Source organism: Pinus tabuliformis, chromosome 7, assembly GCF_031772625.1.
Source record: "Pinus tabuliformis cultivar Carrire ecotype Pingquan chromosome 7, CPIR1, whole genome shotgun sequence".
In the NCBI taxonomy this organism is placed as follows: Eukaryota; Viridiplantae; Streptophyta; class Pinopsida; order Pinales; family Pinaceae; genus Pinus; species Pinus tabuliformis.
Window position 1 is genome coordinate 1584834244 of NC_142293.1, and position 19662 is coordinate 1584853905.

A 19662-nucleotide genomic window follows, 5' to 3' on the forward strand; every position below is an offset into this window, starting at 1 on the left:
CATTCATAAAATTGACTCAATAATTGCCAAATTCCCCTGGTTTGGCTCTGGTTCTAGTACAAAGATTCACCTCCTTGAGTTAAGTTTAATCTCTAGACCAATCAAGAAGGGAGGATGGGGCATTCTAGACTCTAGGAGATTTAATCTTTCACTATTTCCTATGAATCTCTGGAGGATTTTCAGTGAAAGAGGATTGTGGGATGAAAGCATGAAGATGGGTTACACTTTTGGGCCAAATGTGGTGATGAAATTTCAAGTTTTTCCTCTTTTATCAAATTGAGGCCATTAAAATTCATATAAGCATTGTGAATTTTGATTCAGAGTAAAAATACAAATTATGGAGAATTATGTTTTTGTCTTAATGATATTTTTTGCAAAACTATATAGTGTCGTATAATATGTCATTTTTCCATTAAATGAAATGTTTGTCCTTGCAATTTTTCACACATCTTAATAGGTATGTGTGTGTTCACATAGAATAAATTAGTCTAAAATGTCTAATTTAAAAAAATATATATATGTGAGCATGATCTACATGGAGAGAGCTAAGTTTTCCATATTAATATATATATATTTTTTTCCAAAAATATATTTTTTTATTATTTTTTGAAGTTGGAAAAGTAATATTTAAATTGCATTTTTCAGACACGTGTTCACGTAAGGTTTTGTCAACTATATAGATAAATTTAAAAACCAAAAGTACCCTTTTACATTGGACTCGCAAATTAAGATAGTGGTATTTTTTGAAAAAAAATCGTTCTGTATATTTTACGATATTGATTTTTTATTCAAACTCTTTAAAATAGTTCAAAAAAAAAATCAAACATTATGCTTAAATGAAATTAGATGAAAAACATCATATGAATTCAAAATTTTCAAACTCATAGCCATTGGATAGAGGATTCTTTCATGAATCCAATGTGATCAACTCTACCACCTAGCAACAAATTTAGCCCTAAGTCTGTTAGGGTACAAAATGGAGTTGCAAATTTTTTTTTTCAGAAGGGGTCCTAAAATTGTTGATTTTAGGACTTAAGTGGCTTGATCGAACGCTTTAACTAAATTCAAAATTTAAATAACTCGATCGAGGGTTTCATAAATCCTCAACTGAACCATTTGCTGTTGAAATGTGGCAACAAGAATATTCCAATTTAATTTGTCCTTGAATTAAATTGTGAATTAAAATCGAATTTAGTCTTAACAGATACTTGGAAATAATTAATTAAGTTATTCAAAATAACTTAATTAGTTGGAGAGATTCAAGTTAGAAGTCTTTCTGAAGTCATGCAAGATTTATCCCTTACATTAAGGAGATAAGGTTGAGTTATATTTGAGTTGTAATTAGTTAACTCAGTTTACTGAGTTAAGTCTAGTTAAATTAGTTCCAAACTGTTTGAGGAACTAATGGTGAGTTAACATTCAGTTGATGCATGCATGCACTCAACTAGCGCTACTCTGTTTAACTGAAGATTCCCTCATCAGAAACTCATGCATGTCTATTCTGAGAAAGACCCAGTTGAGATTAAAGACAAGGAAAGTGTATTATCAGTTGCATGTGTTTTCTTATAAAGAAAACTCATGCATGCAGAAGGAATCATTCCTTGAGGATTGCGCAGTTCTGACAGTGTGTGAGATCAGGTGATCATCCACTGGGTAGAAGAGGTTTTCCACTTGGTTGAAGGAGAATCATCCTAGAGGAACAGTGCAAGGAAATAGGAGCTTGGAGGGCAGAGAGGAAGGCTGGAGAGAAGCCAATATTGCCTGTGAGCATCTGTGAGGATTGTACTAAGAGCTGGCTAGCTGTGAGAGCTAAGGATTTGTATAATTCCTATGTATTTCCACCTTGTATGATAATACAAATAGTGGGGTTTTTAGCTGAGGCTTTCCCAAAAGAATTTTCATGTGTATTGTGCATTGATTCTTCTTCTTCTAGTCATATTGTTCAGCTCGATATTTAAGCTTCTGCAAATTGATAGTAGAAGTAGGTTATAGTATTCTGCTTTAATTTATAATGCATTATCAGGTTAACCTACAGACAGATTTTCTACATGGTATCAGAGATGGATTTGTAGAGAATTTCTACATGGTATCAGAGCTAGATTTGTAGAGAATTTCTACATGGTATCAAAGCCAAGTTTATCGTTGTTGTGAACAGTATACTAAGAAGAGAATTCAAAGTTTGAAGTTCGGGGTTGCAGGTGAAAATCGAATTCATATCATACTTCAATTGAGATGGGACATTATACGACTAATTTCCCATCGAAGAAGTCCAAGAAGGGATCCTCAAAAGGTGAGGCATTAGCCTCTCAGTTCGAAATGAACTTTACCCTCATCGCATGCATGGTGTCATCGATGATGGGTTGTGTCTGGTATATTGACAGTGGAGCCTCATTCCACATGACTGGTGATAAAAGTTTTTTCAGTGCCTTGCAGGAGAAAGACCTCAAGATGCGCATAGAGATGGGTGACGACGGAAGGTATAGTGTTTCAGGAGTGATAAGGGCTTGCCATGTAAAAGAAAAAGAAGATTGGTAAGGGTTTGCGCATAGATTGATAAGAAATAGACCGCTGTGTTGCATGCCCCAACCCACAACTCTCGTTTAATTCTCAGATCTATGTTGGCACTATCAGCACAGATGGGTTGGAAGATCCATCAGCTGGATGTGAATATTGCATTCATCAATGGCGAGATTGAGGAAGAGGTGTACATAGAGCAGTCGGAAGGTTTTGAGACATTCGATCGTGAATCACATGTGTGCCGACTCAAGAGAGTGTTGTATGGGCTAAAGCAAGCACCTTGTGCTTGGTACACCAGGATAGAAAACTACTTCACTGGGCTGGGCTTCACAAAGAGTGAAGCCCATGCGAACCTATACCACATCATGGTGGAAGGTAAGTTGTTGATCATCATACTTTATGTTGATGATCTCATATTGATTGGTGATGATCAGTTGATCCTGTCTTGCAAGGAGGACCTTGCAAGAGAATTCGAGATGAAAGACATGGGTCTCATGCATTACTTCCTTGGCATGGAAGTATGGCAGAAGGATGGGGAGTTGTTTGTGTCTCAGGGAAAGTATGCCAACGAGATACTAAGGAGATTCCACATGGAGAAGTGCAAGCCCATGCAAACTCCTCTAGCAGGTAACTGGAGGATGGAGGATTCTACTTCAAGAGAAGTGGTAGAGGCTACTGTGTACAGGCAGCTTGTGGGTTCACTGATGTAATTAGTGGACACATGACTAGATTTGTGCTATGCGGTGAACCAGCTGAGTCAAGCGATGGTTCAGCCTACCAAGATGTTTTGTAAGGCGACAAAGCATGTATTGAGATGCCTCAGAGGCACATCTCAGTATGGATTATGGTACATATGGACAGAGGGAGTGAAGCTACAGGGCTTCATTGATGCAGATTGGGCAAGGAATCCATCAGATCGGAAGAGCACATCAAGGGGGATTTTCAACCTTGGGTCAGTGTCAGTTTCTTGGTACAACAGGAAACAAAGGTCGGATGCACTCAGCTTGGTAGAGGCAGAATACATGGCTGCAAGTTAGGCAGCATGTGAGGCCATCTAGATGCGGAAAATCCTAGTTGGTTTGTTTGATCAAAGGATGGATACAACTGTGATCTATTGTGATAATCATAGTTGAATCAAACTCTCTGAGAATCCAGTATTTCATGATAGGTCCAAGCACATCGACATCTGGTATCATCATCTCAGATATTATGTAGCAAGGAGGATCATGTTATTGCAATATATTTCGACAGAGGAGCAAGACGCTGACATTTTGACAAAGGCATTGTCAAAGTGTAAATTCGAGTTCCATAGAGACAGGATCAGGGTTGTAGATAATCCCTTTTTTGTTGAGAGGGAGTGTTGAAATGTGGCAACAAGAATATTCCAATTTAATTTGTCCTTGAATTAAATTGTGAGTTAAAATCGAATTTAGTCTTAACAGCTACTTGGAAATAATTAATTAAGTTATTTTGACTTAATTAGTTGGAGAAATTCAAGTTATAAGTCTTTCTAAAGTCATGGAAGAGTTATCCCTTATATTAAGGAGATAAGCCTTAAATTAAGGAGATAAGGTTGAGTTATATTTGAGTTGTAATTAGTTAACTCAGTTTACTGAGTTAAGTCCAGTTAAATTAGTTCCAAATTGTTTGAGGAACTAATGGTGAGTTAACAGTCAGTTGACGCATGCATGCACTCAACTAGTGCTACTCCAGTTAACTGAAGATTCCCTCATCAGAAACTCATGCATGTCTATTCTGAGAAAGACCCAGTTGAGATTAAAGACAAGGACAGTGTACTATCAGTTGCATGTGTTTTCTTATAAAGAAAACTCATGCATGCATAAGGAATCATTCCTTGAGGATTGCACAGTTCTAACAGTGTGTGAGATCAGGTGATCATCCACCAGGTAGAAGAGGTTTCCACTTGGTTGAAGGAGAATCATCCCAGAGGAACAACGCAAGGAAATAGCAGCTTGGAGGGCAGAGAGGAAGGCTAGAGAGAATCCAAGATTGCCTGTGAGAATCTGTGAGGATTGTACTGAGAGCTGGCTAGCTGTGGGAGCTAAGGCTTTGTATAATTCCTATGTATTTCCACCTTGTATGATAATACAGATAGTGGGGTTTTTAGCTGAGGCTTTGCCCAAAGTATTTTCATTTGTATTGTGCATTGATTCTTCTTCTTCTGGTTATATTGTCCAGCTCGATCTTTAAGCTTCCGCAAATTGATAGTAGAAGTAGGTTATAGTATTCTGCTTTGATTTATATTGCATTATCGGGTTAACCTACGTACATATTTTCTACATGGTATCAGAGCTGGATTTGTAGAGAATTTCTACATGGTATCGGAGCTGGATTTGTAGAGAATTTCTACATTTGTGTCATTAATAGGGGCTCGATCGAGCACTATGGCTTGATCGAGCTATATAGCTTGATCGAACCTTAATAAAAAAAATTGAATGAACTAAAATTAAACTTTTACCTCATTTTAAAATCCCAAATCTTATTAGATTATTGTTATAATGTCATGTAAAAACCTTGTTAAATTTAATATTATTATTAAAAGAATATTATTATTATTATTTTTAAATTAAACGATGAAATGATATTAATATATTTTAATGTTAATATTAAATTTTATTAATTGTTGATTAATATAATATTATTAACTTTAATATAATATAATTTTTCTTATATTATAATATATACTAGCACAACTTAAGTAGATAGGTAGAGTAAATAAAAAGGAGCTCAACAGTTTAATCTGAGCCCTTGGATGTAATAAGTGTAGACTTAGGTAGGCTTGCCATGTAAAAGAAAAAGAAGATTGATAAGCGTTTGCGCATAGATTGATAAGAAATAGACCGTTGTGTTGCATGCCCAACCCACAACTCTCGTTTAATTCTCAGATCTATGTTGGCACTATCAGCACAGATGGGTTGGAAGATCCATCAGATGGATGTGAATATTTCATTCCTTAATGGCGAGACTGAGGAAGAGGTGTACATAGAGCAGTCAGAAGGTTTTGAGACGTTCGATCGTGAATCACATGTGTGCCGACTCAAGAGAGTGTTGTATGGGCTAAAGCAAGCACCTCGTGCTTGGTACACCAGGATAGAAAACTACTTCACTGGGCTGGGCTTCACAAAGAGTGAAGCCCATGTGAAACTGTACCACATCATGGTGGAAGGTAAGCTGTTGATCATCATACTTTATGTTGATGATCTCATATTGATTGGTGATGATCATTTGATCGTGTCTTACAAGGAGGACCTTGCAAGAGAATTCGAGATGAAAGACATGGGTCTCATGCATTACTTCCTTGGCATGGAAGTATGGCAGAAGGATGGGGAGTTGTTTGTGTCTCAGTGTTGTTGGGAAAAGTATCCAATACGGAATGACCCTATCCCACTCTAAGGGTGATAGTACCTCAGCAACAAGCAAGACAAAACTATCTAAGATTTCTTCTTTATGAAATGTAAAGAGAGGAGAAGGATTTAACTAACCGATGTCTTCCGCTAGTTTGTTGATCCAATCTCACTCCTTGCTGCTTGCTCCCAGCTCCTTGCTCTTTCACTGGCCCAGCTACACCAAGTTCCTGCAAAATGGCAAGAGAGGGAAACTACAAGAAGCATACATTCATAACTAGTTTAAGGATTAGAATAAACTAAATATGCAAATACAACAAAACATCATTGAGATACATGCATATAGAAGAAACTCAAATGGCTTTATTGATGAAGAAGTAAAGTTCAGGAAGTGATACAACCATAAGAGGCCCAATCCAGCATCACCTTCCCAGCAGAAAAGAATCTCCTCTTCACCTCCTTCAAAGCAAATCACCCAATAGCTCTAAACTCAAACCAACAGCAATTCTTTGCTTTCACAAAATTCCAGCCTCCAGATCTCATGGGAGAGAGATCCATATATAGATGTTTGGAGAGAGGATGAGTCAGCCTGAGATGTGACTAGTGTCCTCTCCCTCTTTCAGTTCTTGATTCCACTTGGAGGTTCTTGCTTCCACTTGGAGATTTGGAACCTCTTACTCATCACCAGTCGAATTCCCTGAGGCAAGTGTCATTTTGGAAGCTTCCTGGACTCTGACACCTTGAGAAATGAGCTTGCCACTTGTCCCTTCTCGCTCAGCGCAGGTAGCCAGTGTAGCAGTTGACATTCAGTGCAGACAGCTAGTGTAGCCACCGAAATGATCCTGAATTGACTTGGTTTTGATCAGTTTTTGGTGGAGAACTTCTCTGAATTGTTGTGGTTTCTTGGCCTTGTTCCTCTAGGGGTAGGAACAACATGTTTAGGGACTTTGGATCCCTTAGATTATGGACATTTCATGCTCAATGCTGTAAGGCACAAAAATGTCTATAACAGTTGCCCCCTAAAGTATGAGGCCGTTTATCGGGTGAAATGCTTTATTAGGAGGATCCGAAGTTCATCCAATGCTGGGAGGTGACCTGTAATAAGATACAATACAATACATTATTTTCATACTGCTTTCATGATCTAGCTGAGGCGGGCATTCCCATGCTCAGCTTTATAAATACATTTTTCTGTACATAGAACAGACAATCGTCTGATGGTAGACTGATAATTTTGATGAAATTATCATCCTTTGAGTAGGATGATCATCTGCTGCACATGTCAATGTTTTTATTTCCTGAATATATATCGCAGCCCGGATGGATGAAACTAGATCCGGGGTCTTCAATCTCGTCCGATCTTCACTCTAAGTACAAGTCTATCCATGTGATAATTTTTTGGAGTCGAACATGGAAAGACATCGCTTTATTACCAGTCAATGATGTAAACTGTTAACAAGCGCGAGAGGAATCACCGATAATGATGATGACCCTCAAGGTACTGCATTACAATTCACGTGGTGTGAATAAAGGACTTGGCATCGAACACCACGCAAAATCTTTCGGTCAAAGGTCATTGATGTATACCTGTCGCCGGAAGTGAGAAACTTGCCATTGTGGCATGCAAGCTTCAAAGTACTGAGGGGGGTGTTCCTAGATCAACTTCTTGGATAATGAGCTGATGTCGACAAGAAGCGATCCGTCAAAGGAGGGCCTTAATGAATCCCACATCAGTGACACGGAACGGAGCTAATGATTGTGATGGAGGTGAAAACGATCTGTGATATATGATTCAGGGTGGCGGTCATGAAAGGATGAAGGATAATGTATGGCAGTGGATGGGACACGGTTGAATCTTTCTGAAAAACATCTCTTGAACATATAACGAAACTGATGCGATGGATCGGTAGCATTACCCCAAATATGGATGGTATGGCGAGACCATGGTGATGTGACCGGTGAATGAAACAACCCAACCCGATATGGTACGGAGGAAAAGTGTCATGTTCAAGAGCGACTTGCTACCATCAAAGCTTTGAGTTTCTTCCAATTTTTCCGCAGTCATTGCTGACCAGTACCTCTTTATTTTTGTCAAGCTTGAGGAGGATAACATATGCTTGTTCTATAACCTGCCCTTCGGGCAAGCCCATCGCTATGTTTTAACGAGCCTAGCGATAGGGAAACTCGTTCTCGTCTAAAGACAAGTTTGTCTCTATTTAATGCATTTAACGAGTCTAGCGACAAAGACAACTCGGTCCTTTTCATTTTTAGAGAGTCTGAAAAGGTACGTAAAGTTAACTCCAAAGGTCCTTTTTCGTCATCTAATCCCTTAAGTCCGAAAAAGTATAAAACAATACAGAAGGGATGAATGTTCGATAGTTTTATCAAGCCGAACTAGACAAGCGCTCGATCTTTTTGTGCAATAATCCCTCAGGTCCAAAAAGATTAAAATCTAGAGGAGGGATAGCTCTTCCGGTCGCTTTAACGAGCTGGAAGGCCAAAACTCGGCAAACTTTTCATATTTTACGAGTCATATGAAAAGAGCTCAAAGAAGACTCGTATTTTGAGGAACGAGTGATAAACAGGGATAGCAGCAGATTCCAGGTACAGGTTGGAATTTTCCAATCACGGCAGTGTCACAAGGATGGCTAGGTGAAATCACTCTTCGCAGCTGTTCCTCAAAATAGGTAAACAATCAAATGGAGGTGAACGATCGGCCAAATGAAAAGTGGAGGTGACGGTGCAAACACGACCAAGGATTTTATGGCTGATGAATTTACGGTCACAATGGTTATTTACCAGTTCATTTTTTCTGGATGAGCTTGAACTCTAGGGGGAAGCTTGCTCACAGTTGCGTTTATTTTTTAACGAGCATGAACTTGTGCTAAAACTGCTCAATGATATGGTCAATTTTTATATTTTACCATGACTAGCTTTGCCCTTTTCAGAGATAGTACTGTATCATCAATTGCTGCATCAAACTAGTTAGAAATGAACAACATGAGATTAAAACTCTAATATTTCACTTTGAACTACGTAAAAAGCAATTAAAAAGCGTTTTTACCTCTCATTTTACCATTTCATTTGCACTTGGTTTGTTGGAGCTTTGGAGGTGCCTCTTCCTTTTTGATTTTCACCAGCTGATTTCGGGAGATTCTGTGGACGATTCTCAGCGCCGTCTGGACCAGGTAGGAGCTAGACCCTAGCTCTTTCTTTTCATGGTTTCCTTCTTCCATTCTGTGCCTGTTTTCCTGTTCCCCTGAGCCCCTGGGGTTTTGTTAGGGCGTTCTGCCATCAGCGCAGGTGGTTCACTCGAAACCTGCGTTGAATGTCAAGCTGCCTAAGGGCAGTTTGACCTTCAACGCAGGTGGAACACTGGCTAATTGCGTTGGGCGCAGAAAAAGGTTTTTGTTGCACAGTTTTTGATGAAAATTTCGCCAGTTTCTCATCAAATCCAGGATCTTACTCCTCCTCTTGTTTGTTTTGCAGAGATTATTGGAGCAAAATGACCCTTACATGGCGAGAACGAGAACATGAAGAAGAGGACATGATTTCCCTCCATGATCCTGTCACGGTGAACGTGCTGCGGAATTGTGGCTTGCTGAAATTCTTCCGTATCTCTAGCATGAGAGCACAGATATCCTTACTGCAGTATATGCTTGATGCTTGGGATCCTATCAACCAAGTATTCCAGATCAGGGGCAAGTCCATCCCCTTGACCATAGTAGACATTTACTTCTTGACTGGGTTGTCAAGGCGGGGTGCCCCATTTCTTTGTCCAGTTCGGCCCGAGGGAATGATTCCGTGAGAGATTATGTCCGCCAGTATTGCAGGGAAGGATCCCAGCCGAGCAGAGATGGCAAGGTTGTTATCCGTGAGATTACTCACAGGTCTCTCAGGTCCATACTGTATACGATTGGTAGGATGGCCAGTAGTGCATCCCTTCATGTTGCCAACAGATCCTATGTGCAGCACGCCTTGGAGTGTCTCCAACCGAAAGTATTCAACTGGTGTGATGCAGTACTTGTTCAGATGAAAAGTCAGTTGACCAAGGTAAAGGACGGAAAGCTGAAGAACTTTGGTTTTGGTTCTATTTTGACCGCCTTTGCTTTGGAGAAGATACCACTGATGCAGCCTCAGTATATTGCACTCGACTTGCCTTCTCCGACCGAGCCACGCATGCAGAGATGGGTTGATCACATGTCTAGACATGCTGGTCAATCTCAGATTTCTTTTACTGATACCTTCTTCAGGTGGTTCGAGCGTCAGGAGATGGTCTATTCCGAGTATCCATATGTTGGTATGGATTTCCGAGGTGATCTGGATTTGGCACTGCCGGATGGCGAGCAGTGGGGCGCTATTGGTAAAATCTTTGACCATATCACTGTTTACTATTTTTATTTATAATGTCCTTGTGCTTTATTCTATCAAGACTCTAACCAAACTCATGTGTGCATGCAGATGTTGGTCCTGTCCATCCAGCAGTTCGCCTGAGAGCTCCAGTTGCTGCCCCAGCAGGGGAGACTCCTGGGAGAGTTATTCTTCGCGACCTTGATGTGGCCGAGACTCTTGCAGCTGTGCAAGAACAGGTTGAGGGCCTTACCCTTGGCATTCCGGATGTACGGATTGATGAGTTACCTTTACAGTTGCAGCGGCATACTACTGGCGTGCCCAGACGATGGACTCGTCTCTTGCGCATGATTGCACAGGCCGTGACTTGCTATCATGAGCATCACTAGGCTAGGGTGCCCCCTGGCCATTTGAGTTTTTGGGGTCATATGACCGATTTTGTCTTGGTTACAGAACATTATATGTAAACCGTAAACAGCTATATATTTTTGATTTTCAGAGTTTTATTTCAGTTCCTGTGTGATCCATATGTGAAACATTGATGATGCTTTTCTTTTTATCAATTTTGCAAATGTCTATCTAACACATAGTTTGCTAATGAGTCGGTTAATGTGTTTAAGTTTCTGGAAATGTGTTGATATTGAATAAGATCAAACTGTCTTTCCAAGATTTTAACTCTTAGGAACTTGCGATAAATAGCTGGATTTCGGACAGAGTAGGTACCAGTGAGCTGCAGTACTACGAGTTGTGAGTCTAGCCTGACGATTAGTCGGCGTATGCCATGGGTGATGGCATCAGAGAGTAGTTCTATCAACGCGCTATACTCAGCGATGTTATTCGTTGATTGACCAATACATACCCCTCTGAAACTCACTAACTCGCCGCTTGGATAAAAAATGGCCCATGCTGCGGAGGATAGGTTCCTCGAACTACGACTCGCTCCGTCGGCATATCCAACCCACGGTTCCAATGGATTTGACATCTGCAATAAATGTAAAAAGTGGATTACTTAACCGAAATAAACACTTTAGCGAAAACAAAAATGTAACAAAAGCATGCAGGTTACTATTAGGCATAGTAACGCTTGAGGTACAACCCGTTACGAGGTTGCGCCAGTGGAATTCCGTCATAATCCATTAACTCGTAGGCTCCTTTTGCTAATACTCTTTTAACAATATAGGGGCCCATCCATAAAGACTTAAATTTACCAGCTCCCAGCTTATCGGATTCTTGGTCGTAAAGCAAGACCAAATCACCTTCTGAGAAGACACGGGGTTTGACATTTTTGTCGAACTGCGCCTTGACTCGTTTCTTATGGGCTTCGTTAGCCAATGCGGCATCACGACGGGTTTCATCCAATTGGATTAATTCCAAGAAACGAGCCTCTTCTTCTGAAGTTCCGGGGAGGAGATCAATTGCGAGTTTAAGAGACGAGATTTCACACTGGATTGGTAGGATTGCTTCCAGGCCATACACCAGTTGGAACGGTGTGAACCCAGTTGCATTTCTTACCGATGTTCGGTAGGCCCACAAAGCCGAGTACAGGATTAAGTGCCATCTTCTTTTGTGAACCCCAATCATCCTTTGCAGCATGCGCTTCAGGACTTTGTTGATTGCTTCAACTTGCCCGTTAGCTTGCGGATAATATGGGGTAGAGCTGTCGTGAGACAACCCTAGCTTGGCAGCTAATTCAACCATCATGTGATTGCGAAAATGCGATCCATGATTTGTGACTATGGCCTGTGGTACGCCGAATCTGGCGACTACATGATTGAAAAAGAATAGGGCAGCTGTTTCACCAGTATTATCCAATGTAGGCATCGCCTCGGCCCATTTGGTAAAATAGTCGACTGCGACTATAATATACCCATGCCCCCCGATCGAGGTGGGGTTACATTGCATGAAATCGATGCCCCACCGGAGTCGCCAATTTGTTGTTGGGAAAAGTATCCAATACGGAATGACCCTATCCCACTCTAAGGGTGATAGTACCTCAGCAACAAGCAAGACAAAACTATCTAAGATTTCTTCTTTATGAAATGTAAAGAGAGGAGAAGGAGTTAACTAACCGATGTCTTCCGCTAGTTTGTTGATCCAATCTCACTCTTTGCTGCTTGCTCCCAGCTCCTTGCTCTTTCACTGGCCCAGCTACACCAAGTTCCTGCAAAATGGAAAGAGAGGGAAACTACAAGAAGCATACATTCATAACTAGTTTAAGGATTAGAATAAACTAAATATGCAAATACAACAAAACATCATTGAGATACATGCATATAGAAGAAACTCAAATGGCTTTATTGATGAAGAAGTAAAGTTCAGAAAGTGATACAACCATAAGAGGCCTAATCCAGCATCACCTTCCCAGCAGAAAAGAATCTCCTCTTCACCTCCTTTAAAGCAAATCACCCAATAGCTCTAAACTCAAACCAACAGCAATTCTTTGCTTTCACAAAATTCCAGCCTCCAGATCTCATGGGAGAGAGATCCATATATAGATGTTTGGAGAGAGGATGAGTCAGCCTGAGATGTGACTAGTGTCCTCTCCCTCTTTCAGTTCTTGATTCCACTTGGAGGTTCTTTCTTCCACTTGGAGATTTGGAACCTCTTACTCATCACCAGTCGAATTCCCTGAGGCAAGTGTCATTTTGGAAGCTTCTTGGACTCTGACACCTTGAGAAATGAGCTTGCCACTTGTCCCTTCTCGCTCAGCGCAGGTAGCCAGTGTAGCAGTTGACATTCAGCGCAGGTAGCCAGTGTTGGCTTTGACATTCAGCGCAGACAACTAGTGTAGCCACTGAAATGATCCTGAATTGACTTGGTTTTGATCAGTTTTTGGTGGAGAACTTCTCTGAATTGTTGTGGTTTCTTGGCCTTGTTCCTCTAGGGGTAGGAACAGCATGTTTAGGGACTTTGGATCCCTTAGATTATGGACATTTCATGCTCAATGTTGTAAGGCAAAAAAATGTCTATAACACTCAGGGAAAGTATGCCAACGAGATACTAAGGAGATTCCACATGGAGAAGTGCAAGCCCATGCAAACTCCTCTAGCAGGTAACTGGAGGACGGAGGATTCTACTTCAAGAGAAGTGGTAGAGGCTACTGTGTACAAGCAGCTTGTGGGTTCACTGATGTAGTTAGTGGACACATGACTAGATTTGTGCTATGCGGTGAACCAGCTGAGTCAAGCGATGGTTCAGCCTACCAAGATGTTTTGGAAGGCGACAAAGCATGTATTGAGATACCTCAGAGGCACATCTCAGTATGGATTATGGTACATATGGACAGAGGGAGTGAAGCTACAGGGCTTCATTGATGCAGATTGGGCAAGGAATCCATCATATCGGAAGAGCACATCAGGAGGGATTTTCAACCATGGGTCAGTGACAGTTTCTTGGTACAACAGGAAACAAAGGTCAGTTGCACTCAGCTCGGTAGAGGCAGAATACATGGCTGCAAGTCAGGCAGCATGTGAGGCCATCTGGATGCGGAAAATCCTAGTTGGTTTATTTGATCAAAGGATGGATCCAACTGTGATCTATTGTGATAATCATAGTTGAATCAAACTCTCTGAGAATCCAGTATTTCATGATAGGTCCAAGCACATGGACATCCGGTATCATCATCTCAGATATTATGTAGCAAGGAGGATCATGTTACTGCAATATATTTCGACAGAGGAGCAAGATGCTGACATTTTGACAAAGGCATTGTCAAATTGTAAATTCGAGTTCCATAGAGACAGGATCAGGGTTGCACATAATCCCTTTTTTGTTGAGAGGGAGTGTTGAAATGTGGCAACAAGGATATTCCAATTTAATTTGTCCTTGAATTAAATTGTGAATTAAAATTGAATTTAGTCTTAACAACTACTTGGAAATAATTAATTAAGTTATTTTGACTTAATTAGTTGGAGAAATTCAAGTTATAAGTCTTTCTGAAGTCATGCAAGAGTTATCCCTTAAATTAAGGAGATAAGCCTTAAATTAAGGAGATAAGGTTGAGTTATATTTGAGTTGTAATTAGTTAACTCAGTTTACTGAGTTAAGTCCAGTTAAATTAGTTCCAAATTGTTTGAGGAACTAATGGTGAGTTAACAATCAGTTGACGCATGCATGCACTCAACTAGTGCTACTCCAGTTAACTGAAGATTCCCTCATCAGAAACTCATTCATGTCTATTCTGAGAAAGACCCAGTTGTGATTAAAGACAAGGACAGTGTACTATCAGTTGCATGTGTTTTCTTATAAAGAAAACTCATGCATTCAGAAGGAATCATTCCTTGAGGATTGCATAGTTCTCACAGTCTATGAGATCAGGTGATCATCCACTGGGTAGAAGAGGTTTTCCACTTGGTTGAAGGAGAATCATCCCAGAGGAACAACGCAAGGAAATAGCAGCTTGGAGGGCAGAGAGGAAGGCTAGAGAGAATCCAAGATTGCCTGTGAGAATCTGTGAGGATTGTACTGAGAGCTGGCTAGCTGTGAGAGCTAAGGCTTTGTATAATTCCTATGTATTTCCACCTTGTATGATAATACAGATAGTGGGGTTTTTAGCTGAGGCTTTCCCCAAAGTATTTTCATGTGTATTGTGCATTGATTCTTCTTCTTCTGGTTATATTGTTCAGCTCGATCTTTAAGCTTCCGCAAATTGATAGTAGAAGTAGGTTATAGTATTCTTCTTTGATTTATATTGCATTATTGGGTTAACCTACATACAGATTTTCTACATGGTATCAGAGCTGGATTTGTAGAGAATTTCTACATGGTATCGTAGCTAGATTTGTAGAGAATTTCTACATTTGCGTCATTGATAGGGGCTCAATCGAGCACTATGGCTTGATCGAGCTATATAGCTTGATCGAACCTTTATAAAAAAAATTGAATGATCTAAAATTAAACTTTTACCTAATTTTAAAATCCCAAATCTTATTAGATTATTGTTATAATGTCATGTAAAGACCTTGTTAAATTTAATATTATTATTAAAAGAATATTATTATTATTATTATTAAATTAAACGATGAAATGATATTAATATATTTGAATGTTAATATTAAATTTATTAATTGTTGATTAATATAATATTATTAACTTTAATATAATATAATTTTTCTTATACTATAATATATACTAGCACAACCACATTAATAAATGTGGTTGATATATGCCATAGGTGTCAACAAAGGAGTCATTAACACATAAAATAATCATACAAGCTGACTCAATATATGTTAATTTTATCTAACCTAATTTTTTTTTATAAATCTAACATAATAAAATTTATAATATTTTTAAAATCTTGAAGTAATCATAACCTAAAGTTACCTTTGAAGAAATAAAACCTAAACAATATCAATTAGAAGATATGAAACACTCTATGTATCTTTGATGGAGGGAGAAGGAACATTAATATTTTGGAAAATTTTATATAATATATCCATGGAAAATTATCATTTTCCCTCTAGGTGAATGTACAACACACATTTGAAATATTGCATTTCAAATATGTATTATATAAAAAAAATTGTTGTACGACGTCAAAATTATATATATAATATTTTAATTGTCAAAGTATTTCTATTTTTTTGAAATATAGAGTGAGAGAGAGTGGGAGAGAAGGGTAAGAGAGAGGGGGGCGGGGGGGGGGGGGGGGTGGGGGGGGTAAATATGGAGAGAGAGTGTGTGTGTGTATTTTTGGGGGTGAGATAGAAAGACAAAGAAGGTGTTGGAAAAAATACTAAGGGGGGGGCTTAAATTAGTATTTTAAAACTCACTTAAAATTTTCTTTTCTTATTCAGGGGGGAGTTGAATCAATATTTTAAAACTCACTTCAACTTTTCTTATTCAGATTTCTGTACACGACTATACTAGAACCTACATATGTATGTGACTATACTAGAGTAAACTTGTGTATGTACATGATTACTATGAAGAAAACCTTACAGACTTCAACCTTGTCACACAACCACCACATGCCCAATCTCGATTGTCTTGAAACACAACAAGAAATACTATCTCGACCTCCTTTCACTTTAAACCAATACCTACGGGAATCGGCTGCCACAAACCTCCTTTTCCTTGTGTGATGCACTTGTGATGATCTTAAATATCTTCCAAGAGATTTGATACCATGTAGAATTTCCATGAAACTCTGATCTGTTGATAAGAACAATCTGAAAAACACTTTCTTTTCTTACAAACACAAAATTTCTCTACTCAATTTGCAACATAATTAGGAACAAAAGTAAAACACGATCACACAATTCAAGACACAAATTTTTTTTAGTAGGGAACCCAACTGGGACAAACCCTCTGCTTGATGAGAATTTTATTTATATCAAAAAATGAGTAATTGATCTCTCACAAAATACAATTGTTTCAATCTGAAAGACACACTTGTCTTTCCTGCTTGATCTAAGATTGAAACCCTTGCAAGACTATTGATCTCTACTACCCTCTACCAACCCGTGTACAAGCTTCTCTTGCACACTTTTCCTCTCACAAGAAACACACCCAAACTTGTGCTTCATATTGCTTGGTCTCACCAACTCATGCTCACCAAAACAATGATTAAACTTGTGCCTTCATTCCTTATATTAAAGGAAATTTGAATGGTTAAAATTAGTGAGTTTTCTATTTAAGGAATGCTTTTTTGATTGATTGTGTTGACACCTAATCTTTGGGATTATGGAATTTGTGTAAAATAGTGTAAATATAAAATAAGCATAATAGGAAAGGAAGAGACACTGGGAGATGAAGCCCAAGGGTCACTCCCTCCATGTATATATTCATGATCAGTCTTAATGCAATACACAATAATCCATTTGAGGAGTTACCTCTTGGCCTGACATGGTATCAAAGCCAGCTCCATTTTAGCTTTTCTGCCCTTGTAACTCCCTCCTGTTTTGCCTATTTTGCAGAACTGACACCTCTTCCATTGCTCCATTCTCTACATCTTTTATGCATTTGAATGTGTTTGTATGTGTTTGGTTGCTCCTGTACACCTGCGCTGCCCCGATGGTTTCTCATACAACCCAGTTACTTCCTCCCACTCGAACTATACCAACATATACCACACTCAACCCCTTACCACCAGGTGTCGTTGCCCATACTCTGCCCTTCCATACATTATACCTGCACAGTCCATACCAGAGCACGGTTGGCCTGAACTCCCGCAACCTTGGCACCCCGGTTGGGTTGTTGGTCTCGGCACCTCTCCACAGTCGACTCCTCCCAACTGACCTCGCCTTCCATACCATAACTGAATCCATATATCGAACTCACGATAGGATTTGAAGGAGGAATGACCACCGCTCCATATCACAGTTTACAATAGCACTCCCACCAGTTCGACTCGGCATACACACTGGTCCCTCGCACTGTTAACGCTCGACCTCGACTCCTTGTTACTCTGGTCCCCTCACACTCCTCCACACAGTTGACTCCCTTGGTCTCTCCCCGACGTGACTGCAGTCTGGAGGTATGCACCTCCTCTTCAGTCTGGAACCCCGTCCACCCTCCCACAGTCAGTGGCTCCGAGCGCTCCTCCTCACCGGACCCATCAACTCCTATGACTCGTGACATTCTCATTCACAGTGATAGAGCAGTGACATTCTCATTCAAAGTGACAGAGCAGTGACATTCTCATTCGTAGTGACATTCTCATTCGCATGTAGAAGTGCTTATATATGTAAAAACAAAAATCGCCATCGCTTGGATGGAGAGATCGAGTGATTGAGTCATTATAGTAACATGGTTCATTTAGCTCATATAATCACTTCAAAGAGTCAAATGAAGGCCATACAAAAACATAAGAAATGTTTCGGAAAATCTGATTTGATTTTAATATGGAAAAGCTCAAGATTCAACAGAAACTTCAGGTGTACTAGGAACCCCAATTCTCTCTTTGCATATCCCTTGTTCAGGGTTTGTTCCATGTTCATGTTCCTATTTATCAGTATGGCTTGAGAGGTTCACATTATACTCAAGCCTCTTGTCTAGCAAATATTTTAGAGATCAATAAATATGGCATCTAAACAATCATCATCCTGCTAAATGGTTAGGAAGATATGTGGCATTAGTAGATGAAGGCAATGACTTTCCACAGTTAATCCACATACGGATTCTAGCAATCAAAGAACAACATCACACACCAAATATCCTAACATTACCTTGTATAGTTAATTTCTTCATACAAGGATATAATTCAAGCTTATGCTTATAGCTTGCTTCACTTAGCATCACAAATAATTTCTACACGAACAATCTCCATCCTTGGAATGATGGTAACCTCACAATGATTTTGCAGGAAATAATCTTGGAAATGAACTTGGATGCAGAGTCATAATCACCACATATTCAGAGGTTCTTGACAATTCGAATGGTTGTTCTAGGAGATGTGTTTAACAAACCAAATGAAATGGCAAGCTTCTCACTATTGTAGCAAAAAAAATTCCCCTTCTTCTCCTTCATAGAATTTAGTGCAAACCTCCTGTTAAGAAGACACTCATCCAACTTCATCTCCCAAGATAAAATTGAACAGATTTCCTCCGTTTGTGCATATGGTCTATTTATTGTAAGGAAAACATGTTTTTGTCTATTGATCTAAATCCAACTGCACTGAGGAGTCTTTTTTAGGCGTCTATCTTTCATCATTTTTTGTACCCTTTCAATGTTAATCCACCTGCCAACTACAACATAAATATTTGAGAGAAGCACATAAGGGGCCAGATTGTTAGGGTCTAGCTCAGAAGACATTTTTCCATGCATTATGATAGGTTCATATTATTATGTAGTTTACACGAACCGAGCAAACAACTCCATATAATTGCATCAATTTTTATTGACATTTTATTGATAAAGTCTTGTGCTTCATACAAACAGCTAGCTCAGCTAAGAAGGTCAAACATATATATATATATATATATATATATATATATATATATATATATATATATATATATATATATATATATAGTGCTCCATTACAGGTGTGATCTGATAATGTTCTCTCATGCATTAAAAATATTTATAACCTTCATTAACTAAATTTGCATGTTTGCATGCAGATGAAACACTAAGGTCACATGATTCAGGTTCATCCCATAATGGTTCACTTTTTCAAAGATTTTTAGTGCTTTATTTCCCTAGTCATGCATTGTGTATCCTACAATCATTGCATTCCATGAGACTATATCTCGTTGAGGCATTTTCTCAAATAATTCAACTTCCTTATAAATGCATCCACATTTTTCATACATTTCTATCAAGGAATGCACCCCCATGACATCAAACATGAATCCATGTCTACCTATTTTATCATGGATCTCCGTACCCTGTTCCAAAGCTTTTAAATTGACACATACTAGAAGAATACTAACAAATGTTTTTGAGTCTAGCTTCATACCTTCCAAATGCATTTGTCGAAAAA

General features: G+C 39.2%; 1 pseudogene; it reads left to right on the forward strand.

The window, feature by feature from the left end:
* Positions 1–19662, forward strand: part of LOC149254143 (receptor-like protein kinase THESEUS 1) — a 95192-nt pseudogene that overhangs the window by 39676 nt on the left and 35854 nt on the right.